At 35.2% G+C, this 15,747-nt stretch overlaps 1 long non-coding RNA gene across 5 annotated transcripts; it reads right to left on the bottom strand.

Moving 5' to 3' along the window:
• Positions 1-4,070: 4,070 nt before the first annotated feature.
• LOC136232240 (uncharacterized) lies at positions 4,071-11,771 on the bottom strand. Of its 5 annotated transcripts, none has more exons than XR_010690416.1 (8): positions 11,626-11,771; positions 11,285-11,461; positions 9,846-10,626; positions 9,489-9,615; positions 7,914-8,427; positions 7,049-7,194; positions 6,053-6,586; positions 4,095-5,873 (listed from the first exon to the last, which is right to left on the bottom strand). It is a non-coding gene; the product is annotated as an uncharacterized lncRNA (long non-coding RNA). The 5 variants fall into 5 exon arrangements; XR_010690419.1 differs by having other exon boundaries at positions 7,914-8,377; XR_010690418.1 differs by having other exon boundaries at positions 4,096-5,873; positions 7,914-8,385.
• Between the last annotated feature and the right edge of the window lie 3,976 nt (positions 11,772-15,747).

Below are 15,747 nucleotides of genomic sequence, written 5' to 3'. Positions count from 1 at the left end.
TTCTCATCAATCATTCCATGACTTCTAAATTCCATGGCTTGTGTAATATATGCAACTAAAAGTAATTGATGAAAAACAAATATAAGATCTTAATGGGCAAGAATACTAGGGATGGCAACGGGTAGTATACCCGCGGGTACCCGGCACTACCCGACCCTAATGAGACTACCCGTACCCTGTATAAAAGGGTATAGGACGGGTATGGGATCAAAATTATTACCCGTTAGGATAATGGGACGGGTATGGGAATACCCCCTAGGGTACCCGTTACCCGTCATAAAAAAAATTATATTAAAAAATATCATTGTTTTTTAGATGTAAAATGTGAAATTTAAACCCCAACCATTTATTTTTCAACAATTGAGTAATATCACTAAGCTACTTTATTCTTATTAATTAAGGTTCAATTTATTCAATTTTTAGATTGATGATTTATTAAATTTATAGTTTGTTAAATTTGTAATATTTTATTTATTTATTAATTCTTAACGGGTAAGGGTACCCGCGGGTACCCGCTAATTAAATGGGAATGGTATGGGATGCAAAAAGTATACCCGTTAGGGTAATGGGACGGGTACAGGTAATTAAAAAATAAAAGGGTAAGGGTTTGGGAATGGCATTACCCGCGGCGGGTACCCTAAAGTCGTTTTATTTTGTAAACGTTAAGCATATATTGGTGTTATTTTGTACGTGAGGCCTAAAATGATGTTATATTGTAAACGTGGAGCCTAAATTGATACTATGTTGTAAACGTTAAGCCTATTTTGGTGCTATTTTAAACGTTAAGCATAAATTGGTACTTTCCAAAAACCTTAAGCCTATCTCGGTACCTGATCCCTTATTTATACTAATGTATAACTTGTTATTGTGATATTGTTGGACAGGGCTCATTCCTTCAAGCATAAAATGGAGAGACTAGTAAATGATCTTAAGGGCTTGATTGGATGAAGGGTAGGGAATGGTTAATAAAGGAAGGGTAGGGAAAGGTAAGGAAACGGAAGGAAGGGGAATTTCTAACCCTTCCAAACCCACCAAATTGGAGAGTTCAAAATTGAATGCAATTTGTTAAAAAGAAACCCTTCAAAACCCCTCCAAACCTTTACCCTTCTAATTTTTTTTGTGTTCCAAACATGGACCTAAAGGATCAGCAGAATACACTACAGATCAATTAGAGATCATACAAGAACGAACAAATTTGTTATCGAACACCTCTGATCAGATTCATGAGGCGTTGAGTTCAATCGGTTCTCGAGTTCAAAATGTTGCTGAATCAACTAAAGATGTGAAGGATCATATGAATGTGTTATCTCAGTATGCAGAGGCTGTTTACAAGAAATCCAGAGAAATAGCAAATTCTCAATACGGGTTACGGGAAGAACAGAACGAATGAATGAAAAGCTCAAGGAAGGAATGGAAACAATTCATGATTCTTACACAAATTTGAGACAGCAAATGGAAAATTTGAAGAATGAGGCTGCTGAAGTCGTAGTTGTTAGAATCCTACGAGGCACAAGTCGACTCGTACGATTTGACTCATGAAAAATTCGAGTCGTATCTATGGTACGACTCGGAAGCTTCATGAATCGGCCGAGTCACCACCGATTCGGCCGATTGAGTCACCCGATTCGGTCGATTCAGGCCACTATCTAAAAAAAATTCAATTTTTAACAACTAAAAAACGTACAAGTCGAAGAAAATGACTATACAATTAGTTTCAATTAGAGACTCTTCACTTCATTTTCTATGTTATGTCTGTCTCTACTTTCTTTTATAACTTCATAAAGTTAAATATGGTTAATATTTTATTTTTTATAGCATTTTGAATTTGATCCGAATCATGAGTCCGATCTCGATTTAACAACTATGGCTGAAATAGATAAACAGAATGGCGCAGTAGGAGAAACAATGTCTTTAGAGAGGGAAAAATTACAAATTTTCGTTGATGAAATCGAAGGAAAGGCGGAGAAATCTTTGAACAATCAAGAACAACTTATGCATATAAATCAGAAGAGTTGTGTATAGCCTCCAATTAAGTTATGTTTTGGTATTCATTTGTTGCATATAAACCTATCATTCCTATAATAAACTTGTTGCTTGTATCTTTGAATCAATGTATGACTCTTTTATCTGTTCCATTTCTCCGTATCTTGTCAAGATGGGATGTCGTGTTACAATTTTTTTATTTAATCAATATATTCACGTAAATGATAATTGTGTTAAACGAGTTGCGTTACGACTTTGTTGTAACGAAAGTGCTACCTCAATACAATATGATAGGATCCCCTGCTACAGAAATCACTCCCATGAAGGAGATTGTCAAAACTATCGAGCAACCAAAAGACAAGGAAAGGAGAATCCTTGTCTCAACATGATCTTGGAAGATAACATTTTTCATCACAGGCTTAAGGGACGCAGATTCTCCAAAGTTTCCAGGCCACGCAAGCCCAACATGAGAAATAACCAGCTGAAAAATGTGGAAATTCCTTTGAGCCAAGAACCCGCATGAGCAAGAGAAATAACCAGCTGAGCCTAACCAATCGATCCAAGGAAGCAACGACCTCCCCACAGGAGCTCGACCCTTAGTTGAGCAAGCTACCGCAAACTCTCACCGAGTACCCAGACTTTCATAGAGTACTTCGATCGACCTAAACTATACATTGGAAACAAATTTCTAGAGGTTCCTAGATAAGAAGGCTTTGAGTGGAGTCAACGGATGCCAAGTTACCTCAAGAAAACCCCCTCTGGTCCAATGGATCATGAATCCAACTTCCAAAAAACTGGAAGACTCTCAGACTTTCCTCTTACACCAGCATCGAGGACCTCAACGAGCACTACGCCTCATTCATGAGCATAGTCAATCTATACTCAAAGGAAGACCATGTTATGTGCAAAGTTTTCCCGACGCTCTTTGGTTGGGGTAGGGAAAGAAAGGTATAAACTGCTAGAACCGGAACCAATACTCCTACGACCTCCTCAAAGGCTTGTTTATGGAAAGATTTGTTGGGGCTACCAAGGTGAGGAGGATTGGCTCAAACCTAAATGATATCCTCAAGCGCTTGACTGAATCACTGCAAGGTTAATTAGCTCGGTTACAAAAAGCTCTTATCAGTCGACCACATCTCTTGGGTTAAAGATTATTATATAAATTATGCTAAAAATAAATTTGTTATTTCTTTAACTCTTTTCACGGGTTAAATGCACCATTGTAAAATCACTCCATTTTAAACTTTATCTCAATTAGGTCACTCCGTCGATTTCAGTAGTTAAAAGGTATCAAAATAATGGCATGTGTGACACGGCAACATAACTCAACTCATATCTTTAACCGAAACGAAACGTGACAACCACGAAAAAAACTAAATTTTGTTTTTTTTCATAAAAAATAACTGACAAGCGATAGCCAGATAGTGCATACATTTTTGTCGTTTCGGTCCGATAGTTCCTTAAAATATCATTAACTTTTCGAATTTTTTATTTTGAAACTGTCAACGGTCGTTTTAAGACATTGAGTGGCCACCGGTGTTAAAAAGTGTAATATGCTATGACCATACTGATAAAAATTGAAGTTCAATGACCACAATATTAAATGGGTAAAGTTCAATGGCCATGGGTGTAATTTACCCAATAGTGAAACAGATTGGTGTAGTAGGAGAAACAATGTCTTTAAAAATGGAAAAATTACAAATTTTCGCTCATGAAATCGAAGGAAAGACGGAGAAATCTTTGAACAATCAAGAAGAACTTATACATGGACAATCAACTTACAACAACATCAATAAGAAGAGTTGTGTATAGCCTCCAATTAAGTTAGGTTTATCATTCCTATAATAAACTTGTTGCTTGTATCTTTGAATCAATGCATGACTCTTTTATCTGTTCGGTCCGTATCTTGTTAAGATGGGATGTTGTGTTACAATTGTATTACGTAATCAATATATTCACATAAAAGTCCCCTAAAGCTTCAAAGTGAGAGCATCAAGACATCAAAAAAACACAGAAAACAAAATAGCAAAAACAAAAGTTCGATTGGAACTCAAATTACTTGCGTAATCAAAATGAACAAAAACAAGTGTACAACCAGTACCACATTCTTGCAACTAAACAAAAGTATGCATGTGATAACTGCGTTGTGCAGTAATAAGATCACAAACATTTTGTCTTTCAATTTCTACACCAACACCATTTCAATCATTTAAAAGAAAAAACACCATAAAAGGGTAGATCACAAACCTTTGCAAAGCTTCCATCTAGCCTTCTATGAACGTAAGAGATTCCAATGTCAATTTACCATTTTCAACATCTTTACTTCTACCATTAAATTCATTCTCCACCACAACAACTTTCTCCATGGGAAATTTTTGTTAACGATTGCTTCTGCTTTCCCAACAACAACTTTTGCTTCAGCTGATTGATCTTCAAAGGGCTTTTTTCCTCATTTCCACTAACAATTTCTTTACAACAATTTTTGGTTTGCAAATGGAGGCAATAAAACCTCAAATGTATATAGTGAAGTTAACAAAATCAGTGTGGACTTGTTAATCTTCCAATGCTCATCCTTATGGCTTTGATTGGATGAGAGGTTTTGAAGGGTAATTAAAGGGAGGGTAGGGAAAGGTTAATAGAAACCCTTGTTTGAAAGATTAAAAAATATGAGGGTAAAAGTTTTGAAGGATTGATGAAAGGTTTTGAAGGGTTCAAAATTAATAAGTTTTTAATAGATTTTCAACACACCAAATCGGTGGGTTTGAAGGGATTTTAATGAACCCTTACCTTTCTCCCAAATAAGGGTAATACATACCCTCTCTCCCTCTCCTTCACCTTCCCTACCCTCCCTTTAATTACCCTTCAAAACTTCTCATTCAATCAAAGCCTAGAGTGCCCTCCTTGCTATTCAAGATAGATAATTCATACACAATGTCTTGAGAGCCTCCATTTCACGTGTACTACATCATTTCAATATTATCACCCATCTCAAAAATCTTGACCTTTCATTGTTCCACGTCACCAATTGCAGTGTCTCTAATCTTAACTATTTAAAAAATTTCTCTAACTAATTTAATTTTCTCTTTTTCCAAGGAACAAAAAACGTTGTGACGGTCATGTTCTTCACTGCTTGTCGAAGAGAAAGAGCTGTCAGACAACACTGATGACCCCTCGTTCTCACCAGGGAAAGTAAATCTCAAGCTATTATTAATGGCAATATCACTGGTAGGTCTAGGCTCAATCTCCTGCTCCGAAGAAGAAGCAAAATCATGTACCACAATCCTGACTAATTAAGATACAGGATTCAGCTTCTGCTTCGGAAGAAAAGATTGAGCCTAAAACTTCCAGTGAAATTGCCATTGATAATAGCTTGAGATTTACTTTCCCAGTTTTTGCAGCTTCGTCCCAGCAACACCAACTTTCGCGATAGCTGGTGAGAACAAGGGGTTATCAGTGTCGTCTAACAGCTCTTTCTCTTCGACAAGCAATGAAGAACATGACCGTCGCAACATTTTTTATTCCCTAGAAAAAGAGAAAATTAAATTAGTTAGAGAAAACTTAATAGTTAGTGGTTTATTATTTTAGTATATTAAATTTGTAAATATAGATCTTTTTAGCTCACTTAGACTTATGCAACAGCAAAAGACTTGTGAGAAGCTGTTCTTAAAATTTTAAGTAGAACCTTACGAACCTTTGGTTATAACTTAAAACACAAATCACACAGTTTTTTCTTTCTTTCCTAGAGAAGAGTATTATTATATATCTTCCAAGTTAAAACTTCAGTTTTCTCTTCAAAGATAAAATGCAAACATCTGAGGAAAACTATGGGAATCGCAGATCGTCAAAAGCTGAAGTTGCAATGCAGCAAACATCGCAATAAAGCTCGTTTCCTGCAATCATCAACCCAAGCAGTTAGGCAATCAGTCAATTGATTGTGTCAAACATAAATTGAAACAGAAACAGAAACAGAAAAGAAAGGGAAACGGACACGAAACGCAGAAACGCTAATGAAGAAGAGTTTTCGTGCAACGAAAGTGTCTAACATTTTCAAATTAGTTATAGATTTTACCTCCAAGAGATGGTTGATTCGTTTTCGTTTCCTTCAATTAGCTTCCTTTTCCTACTCAGCCCCTTCCCAGCCACAATAGAGGCTATCTATAACTCAGTTGCTAATATCATTCAAGTCAACTCCGCCTCCATTTCCATCCTTCTTTACTTTTCCTCGCACCGCAGAGTCTCCACGCTCGCATCATCTCTGTCTCTGCCTGCTCCATTCTCATCGGTGAATCCCCAAATAGTCTTAAGCTTGCTAAACTGTCCATGGGAGGCGAATCACAACTCCTGGAGCCTGAATTCGTTGGTTCATTAGAATATTTAATGTTGCCATCATAGTTGTTTGGTCTGCATTCATTGGACAATATCCCAGCATCACAGGCAAACTTCAGACGGTTCTTGTCAGCATCGGGGCGGGTTAAAATCTATAACATCAGGGCGGGTTAAAATCTCTCGACGGCAGCCTATTGGATGATCCAAATAATAAGCTGATATTTCCTTGGCTGCATCTTCAGACTCATCGAGTGGCTTGAAAATCGAAACGGGAACCCTAGATGGATAGTGAAGATACAATAAGTTCTGGATTAATTTGCCTAGAAACTCAAAATTCAACCAATTCATGTTCCAGAACTCATAATAAACTGAAATTAGAAGCACATAAACCAACCAGAAACAACAAGTCATCAACCCACATAAATCATTTACAAACTACAAGTTACAATAGCTAATAATTAGTTGAAATTAGAAACAACACACATACAAAATAATCAGTTACATCGATCCGTACAATCTTTTTCCTGTTATGCTAAATTTGTTTTATCCTAAAATTAATTGAATTTATTGTTCTGAATTTCTCCAAATCGGAAACTATCAAACTAATATATCCAAATCATGTTCTTCGTTAGCACCTTATACAACCACAAATCACTTTAAATTTTGTTGAATCCGAGGAAATAAATGCAGAAATAGAATCACTGCATAGAAATAAGATTAGGAGCTGGAATCTTCTTACCTGAAAAGAGGATCTGGCGTCGGACGAAGAATCTCTGAAGTCGAATCCTTGCATTGCCAAAACTTCAAAATGCCAAAACTCGGGGTGAAGTAGCTGCAGATGGCTGTCAGGAGTCATATGGGGCCTCCATTGTGTTAAGACGGCCCCTATCAAAAAAAATATATATTTATATATATAATCGTGTTAAAACCGATCATATCAAATGTGTTATTTCACTAAACTAAACTGTATTATCGTGTCAAAAAAAATGATAGAAATGTATTACAGCATAATTTACGATAAATAAAAGGCGAAACCCTTATCGAGAATACTAAAAAGGAAACCATATTCTTTAGTTGCAGCATCAAAAAAGCCTACGATTAATCTCCCTTGTAAGTGAAAGAAGTACAAATACGGCATGCATGGATGTGATGTGAGTTAAGCTAGGTGCAACTGAAGAATCATACGCATTACAAAACTCAAACAAGTCCAGTTATTGACATTCTCCTTAAGACTAAATGCACCTTAAGCTAGACACAAAATCAAGTCCCCGGTATTGGCATTCTCCTTAAGACTAAATGCACCCTAAGCTAGACAATAAGTAGAAACATAACACCCATTCCCTAAAGCTTCAAAGTGAGAGCATCAAGACATCAAAGAACACAGAAAACAAAATAGCAAAAACAAAATGATTGGAACTCAAATTACTTGCGAAATCAAAATAAACAAAAACAAGTGTACAACCGGTACCACATCCTTGCAACTAAACAAAAATATGCATGTGATAATTGCATAGTGCAGTAATAAGATCACAAACATTTTGTCTTTCAATTTCTACACCAACACCATTTCAATCTGGCCTTTTGTAAAAGAGTATATCACAAACCTTTTGTAAAGCTTCCATCTGGCCTTCTGTGAACATAAGAGATTCCAATACCAATTTACCATTTTCAACATACCATTAAATTCATTCTCCACCACAACAACTTTCTCCATGCGAAATTTTTGTTATCGATCGCTTCTGCTTTCCCAGTAACAACTTTTGCTTCAGCTAATAGACTTCTAAGGGCATTTTTCCTCATTTCCACTAAAAATTCTTGGTTTGCAAATAGATGCAATAAAACCTCAAATGTATAAAGTGAAGTTAACAAAATCAGTGTGGACTTGTTACTTGGTAATCTTCAAATTCTCATCCCTATAGTGCCCTCCTTGCTATTCAAGATAGATAATTCATGCACAATGCATTGAGAGCCTCCATTTCATGTGTACTACATCCTTTCAATATTATCACCCATCTCAGAAATCTTGACCTTTCATTGTTCCACAATCACCAATTGCAATGTCTCTAATCTTCGGTGCTTGAACATATTCATAAGCAATGCAAAATCTTCTTAGTCGATCTAGTTAAGCAATGGTATCCATTAAGAACTCTTTTCTCCAATGATAGCCTCTTCAAACCTTTACCAATTTAGCAAATTGCCTACCAAAAACTAAGCTAGAATTTTTGACAAAGACTATTATGTTCCTAAAAGAAGTTGACTTATAAGGTAAAAACAGCTTCTCACAAGTCTTTTGTTGTTGCATAAGTCTAAGTGAGCTAGAAAGATGTATATTAATATGATGAACATTATAAATATATTTACAAGTTTAATATACTAAAAGAATAAACCACTAACTATTTACAAGTTTTCTAACTAGTTTAATTCTCTCTTTTTCCAGGGAATAAAAACGTTGCGACGGTCATGTTCTTCACTGCTTGTCGAAGAGAAAGAGCTATCAGACGGCACTGATGATCCCTCGCCCTCACCAGCGACCGAGAAAGTTGGTGTCACTGGCTTAAACGGTGCTGCAAAAACATGGAAAGTAAACCTCAAGGTATTATCAATGGCAATATCACTAGAAGTTCTAGGCTCAATTTTCTCTTCCGAAGAAGAAGCAAAATCCTGTAATTATGGTACAGGATTCTGCTTCTTCTTCGGAACAGGAGATTGAGCCTAGAACTTCCAGTGATATTGCCATTGATAATAGCTTGAGATTTACTTTTCCTATTTCTACAGCTTCGTCTGAGCCCGCGACACCAACTTTCTCGATCAGTGGTGAGAGCGAGGGATCATCAGTGCCGTCTGACAGCTCTTTCTCTTCAACAAGAAGTGAAGAACATGATCGTCGCAACGTTTTTATTCTCTGGAAAAAGAGAAAATTAAATTAGTTAGAGAAAACTTGTAAATAGTTGGTGTTTTATTCTTTTAGTATATTAAACTTGTCAATATGTTTATAATGTTAGTCATATCTATAATTAATATACATCTTTTTAATTTATTTAGACTTATGCAACAACAAAGGACTTGTAAAAAGTTGTTCTTAAAAGCTTAAGTATAACCTTATGTACCTTTGGTTATAAGTTAAAACATAAATCACACAGTTTTTTCTTTCTTTCCTAGAGAAGAGTATCATTATCTACCTTCCGAGTTAAAACTTCAGTTTTCTCTTCAAAGAGAAAATGCAAACATATCAGGGAAACCATGGGAATCGCGGATCGTCAAAAGCTGAAGTTGCAATGCAGCAAACATCGCAATAAAGCTCGTTTCCTGCGATCATCAACCCGAGCAGTTAGGCAATCAGTCAATTGATTGTGTCAAACAGAAATTGGTACAAAACCGTACACCAGGAAAGATTATTTCTAAGAAAAATTTAGCTAGGAATCAATAACGGAAACAGAAAAGAAAGGGAAACAGACTTGAAACGCGGGAACGCTAGGGAAGAAGAGTTTTCGTGCAACAAAAGTGTCTAACATTTTCAAATTAGTTATAGCTTTTACCTCCAAGAGATGGTTGATTCGTTTTCGTTTCCTTCAATTAGCTTCCTTTTCCTACTCAGCCCCTTCCCAGCCACAATAGAGGCAATCTGTAACTCCGTTGCCAACATCATCCGAGTCAACTTCGCCTCCATTTCCATCCTTCTCTTCTTTTCCTCGCACCGCAGAGTCTCCGCGCTCTCATCATCTCTGTCTCTGCCTGCTCCATTCTCATCAGTGAATCCCCAAATAGTCTTAAGCTTGCTAAACTGTCCATGGGAGGCGAATCACAGCTCCTGGAGCCTGAACTCGTTGGTTCATTAGAATATTTACTGTTGTCATCATAGTTGTTTGGTCTGGATTCATTGAACAATATCCCAGCATCACACGAAAACTTCAGACAGTTCTTGTCAGCATCAGGCGGGTTAAAATCTATAACATCGGGGTGGGTTAAAATCTCTCGACGGCAGCCTATTGGATGATCCAAATAATAAGCTGATATTTTCTTGGCTGCATCTTCAAGCTCATCGAGTGGCTTGAAAACCGAAACGGGAACCGCAAATGGATAGTGAAGATACAATAAGTTCCCTCAATTAGAAGATTTGAGGGAACTTATTTTATCTTTATGATCCATCTAGAGTTCCCATTTCAATTTTCAAGCCACTCGGTGAGCGTGAGCCTCAAGATGAGGCCAAAGAAATAGCAGCTTATTATTTGGATCATCCAATAGGCTGCCGTCGCGAGATTTTAACCGGCCCGATGTTATAGGCTCGCTGACATTTTTATCCGGTATAAGAGATCAGGCCTGCCATCATCGCAAAGTCTTCAGTTTTAGACTGAAGATACATAATTTATACAAGAGTAAAAATGTCAAACAGAAACTAATCTCATTTCCTGGATTAATTTGCCTAGAAACTCAAAATTCAACCTACTCATGTTCCAGAAACAATCTATTTCCTGTCATGCTAAATTTGTTTTAACTTAAAATTTATTGTTCTGAATTTCTCCAAATCTTGGTGAGGGTTTATTGTTATGAAACTCAAAATTCAACCTATTCATGTTCCAGAACTAATAATAAACTGAAATTAGAAGCACATAAACCAACCAGAAACAACAAGTCATCAACCCACATAAATCATTTACAAACTGCGAGTTACAATAGCTAATAATTAGTTGAAATTAGAAACAACACACATACAAAATAATCAGTTACATCGATCAGTACAATCTATTTCCTGTTATGCTAAATTTGTTTTACCCTAAAATTTATTGAATTTATTGTTCTGAATTTCTCCAAATCGGAAACTATCAAACTAATAGATCCAAATCATGTTCTTCGTTAGCACCTTATACAACCACAAATCACTTTAAATTTTGTTGAATCTGAGGAAATAAATGCCGAAATAGAAGCACTGAAGAGAATCACAGAGGAGAAATAAGATTAGGAGCTGGAATCTTCTTACCTGAAAAGAGGATCTGGCGTCGGACGAAGAATCTCTGATACAACACACTGATACAGAACAACCAGTTCATCGGTTCAATCTATTTCCCGTTATGCTAGATTTCTCGATTTTGGTCTATTAAACTAATATATCCAAATCATGTTTTGAATTTCTCCAAATTTTGGTCAGGCTTTGTACCTATACATCAAAGCGACAACTATTAAACTAATAGTTCCAAATCATGTTCTTCGTTAGCACCTTATACAACCACAAATCACTTTAAATCGTGTTGAATCTGAGGAAATAAATGCCGAAATAGAAGCACTGGAGAGAAATAAGATCAGGAGCTGGAATCTTCTTACCTGAAAAGAGGATCTGGCGTCGGACGAAGAATCTTTGAAGTCGAATCCTTGCGTTCCCAAAACTTCAAAATGCCGAAACTCGGGGTGAAGTAGCTGCCGATGGATTTCTTATATTTTTTTTGTTTTTTTTTACAGTAATACTGATATTTCATTAAATCATAACATTGGAAGTACATAAGAGACCAGTAAGGAATAAAACCTTACATACATATAGGTTAAGCCTAATACAAAGTCCACGTGAGTAAGAAAATGACTATTAAAAATAAGAAAATGACTATTAAAAGCAAAAGAAGCCACTAAAGGTACATTAAAAACAACCAACATTTGAACCATACATAGATCGTAACTCCAAATTCGCCGCAAAGCAACTGTAGTCCAATCTCCAGTCTTTGAACCATTCTGAAACTTCGGATCTAAATCCTTTCTTTTGCAACCACGTAGATCCAGTGATCTACGGATAAAATCTACCGTTTCTGTCCTTGCTAAAACATAAAAGGTTACAAAAACAAAGAGATTAGCCAAAAGACACAGTTCAAACGGATTCAGATCTACGATAAACTATATAAGATCCAACTAAACAAACTGACGCAAACAAAACAAAAGAAAAGTAACAACGAGAACAGAAAATAAAAAACGGTGGGAGGAGGAAGAAGGAAGACAAGCTTCCTTCTTCCTCCTCAACGAGACAGCAGCGGAGAGGAAGGCAGACGAGGTGACGGCGGTTTAAGAAGGGTGGGGGAGAAGAAGAAACAGAAAGTGGAGGAGGAGGGAGGCGAGATCTGGAAAAGAGAAAGGAAAGGAGCGTGAGAGAGAGAGAGAGAGAGAGAGTTGTTGTTGTTGTTAAACTTGATGGATTTCTTATATTAAGCGTCCTCCATGTCACTAGCGGGGCGTTTGTTAGGAGGGATATAGGAGGTGGGATATAGATAAAAAAACACGAGATAAGTTATCCGGCGTTTGTTTGTGAGATAGAAGAGTGAGACAGGCGAGGGATAAGTCTCTTATCCCTCAAATCCTATACCCAGGAGGGAGGTGGTATAAGGAGGTGGGATAAGCTCCTGCGATTTTAATAGGATGGAAAAGTCCATCTTATCCCTCAAATTAATGTTATGTATAGTTTAAATAAGGTTAAAATAGTAAAATGTATTATTTTATCCCCATCCTTATCCCACGTACCAAACATTGAATAATAATTCTCGAATTATATTTTTATCCTTATCCCAACTATTTATCCTTGTCCATATTCCAACCTTTATCTTTATCCTTATCCCAATAGAATACCAAACGCCCCGTAGGGACCTACAATTCACATCAGCAAACTCTTAGGGCTCGTTTGGTTCGCGGAATAGAGGGAGAATAGAATAGCCTATTCCTAAAGAATAGCTATTCCCACCTTTGGTCCATTTTTTTTATGGAATAGCTATTCCATGGAATCCCTATTCCTTGATTTCATGGAATAGCTATTCTTCAATTTAGGTTAGGAATAGCCTATTCATAATATTATATTTTTGTAATTTACAAAATTATCCTCCATTAAATCCTCAATCTTCTCTCTAATCACTTTCCCAAATCTTATAAATTTTGGTCAATCCATAATTTATATCATATAAAACGTGAAAATTGATGAAAACGTTAAAAAATGTAAAAATACGAAAAATATGAAACACGAAAAATGTGAAAATGTTACAAACACGAGAATATGCAAAAAATAAAATACGCGAAAAACATGAAAACGTGAACAAATGCGAAAAACACGAAGACGCAAAAAAAAGCAAACACACGAAAAACACAAAATAGGAATAGCGCGAAAAAGTGACAAAACACGAAATATTAAAAAACGTGAAAAATAAAAACACGAAAATGCGAAAAAAAAAGAAAAATGCTAAAACACAAAAACGTGACAATATGTGAAAAACATAAAAATGCGAAAAACGCAAACAAAACACGAAAACGTTAAAAACAAAAAAATATGAAAAAATACGAAAAACATGGGAAAACGTGAATAACACGAAAAAAATACTTAAAATACAAAAACGCGAAAAAAAAAACAAAAAGGGGAAAAACCGAAAAACTAAAACGTGAAAAATCGAAAAAATGCAAAATAAAACACAATAACATGACAAAACGTGAACAAACGGAAAAAAACAAGAAAACTTGAGAAACACGGAAAAACATAAAAAAAACGTTACAAACGCATTTTTCGTGTTTTTAACACTTTTTCATGTTTTCGTGTTTTTCGATTTTTTCACATTTTTCATTTTTTTTTTCACATTTTCGTGTTTTCCACTTTTTTCATGTTTTTGTGTTTTTTACGGTTTGCACATTTTTTTGTGTGTTTTCATATTTTGCGTGTGTGTGTTTTTTTTTGTGTTAACACGTTTATATGTTTTCGCGTTTTCACCCTTTTCCACTTTTATCTCATTTTTTTCTTTTGTTTTTGTGTTTTTAATGTTTTTTTTGTGCTTTTACATTTGTTTTTTTTACCTCTCTTTTTTCGTGTTTTTACAATTTTTCCGTTTTCATGTTCTTATTGTTTTTTCGTTTTTAATGTATTTTTCGTGTTTTTTTTCGTCTTTCGTGTTTCCCATTTTTTTATTTTTTATATATTTTTTAAAATAATATATATTAAATATTTGAACAATTTATAGTAAAAAATTAAAATTTTAAAATAAATAAGAAATTACATTTGAGGATAATATTGTCTTTTTAATAAAAAAAATTATCTATTTCATTCTACCTTATTCTACCAACCAAACATAGGAATAGTAATTCCTAAGAATTTCTATTCCATCCTTTGTTATTCTATTCCTTTGGAATAACATTCTATTCCATTTCATTCTAATCCGCGAACCAAGCGGCACCTTAGTGTGACTCCATATAATAATCAAAATAGTCTTTATAATATATGTGGATCCATGTATTACACTTATCAAAAATATATGGAAAGTCTTCAATTTGATATGGAGAATTGGATGCTTCTAATAATTTGTCATGCAGGTGGTTGAGCAATGTTTTAAAAACCGGACCGGACGTCGAACCGAATTGACAATTGAATCAAGGGTTAATTGGTTCGACCAGTTGACTCAGATTGGTTGAACCGGATGACATTATAAATAATATATATATTTTTTAATTTCATTTAAATTATAAAATTTATTAGGAGTTTAAAATTTTATTTTATGTATATTTAAAATTTAAATACTAAATTAACTTTATTTATATTTCAAAGAATAATTAAGTTTTTAATAATATTTATTAAAACATATAAAAAAAGTAATACTAAATAAAATTTTAAATTTTAAGTATCAATATAATATATAAGTATATAGTTGTTTTTAATTACAAGTTGAAAGTTATCTTAATGGTAATATGTATTTAGTGGTCCCTAAGGGCCTAGGTTTGAATCCCACATACAACATATTTTTTTTAAAGTTAAACATGTGTGACTAGCTAACCGGACCAAACCGCTCAACCCGGCCGGTTTACGATTGACCTGGCCGGTTCAAACGGTTCAGTCCGATTTGTTGAACATAGAACCAGCATTAACCGGACTGGAAACCTAACCGATTTGCGGTTGAACCGATCGGTCTGGTCCGGTTTTCATAACATTGGTTATGAATCATATGAGGGAGTTCTTATATTAAGCACTCGATCTTCCATGTCACTCGGAGGACCCCAATTCAAATTTAGATACGTGTATTGTGATCCCACGTAATAATTAAAAGGTCCCTGTCAAACGTTTTAAATTATAATCGTGTTAAAACGGATCATATCAAACGTGTTATTCCACTAAATTGCATCATCACGTGAAAAACTGGAGTTCTTATATTAAGCATCGGATGTTCCATGTCACTCGGAGGACCCCCAATTCACATATGGACACGTGTATATTGTAACTCCACGTAATAATTAAAATAGTAGGGTCTTTTATAATATACATAGGTCCATATTACACGTATCAAAATATATATGGAAGGTCCTTCATTTGACATGGAGAACCGAATGATTCTAATAATTTATCGAAAAACTGATAGAAACATATTATAATTTATAATAAATAAAAGGTACAACGGCAAAAACATATAATGAGATTTCTAAATGTTGTTTGTTTTATGTATAAGG

This window comes from Euphorbia lathyris, chromosome 6 (assembly GCF_963576675.1).
Source record: "Euphorbia lathyris chromosome 6, ddEupLath1.1, whole genome shotgun sequence".
Lineage (NCBI taxonomy): Eukaryota > Viridiplantae > Streptophyta > Magnoliopsida > Malpighiales > Euphorbiaceae > Euphorbia > Euphorbia lathyris.
This window is presented reverse-complemented; position numbering and strand designations above follow the sequence as displayed.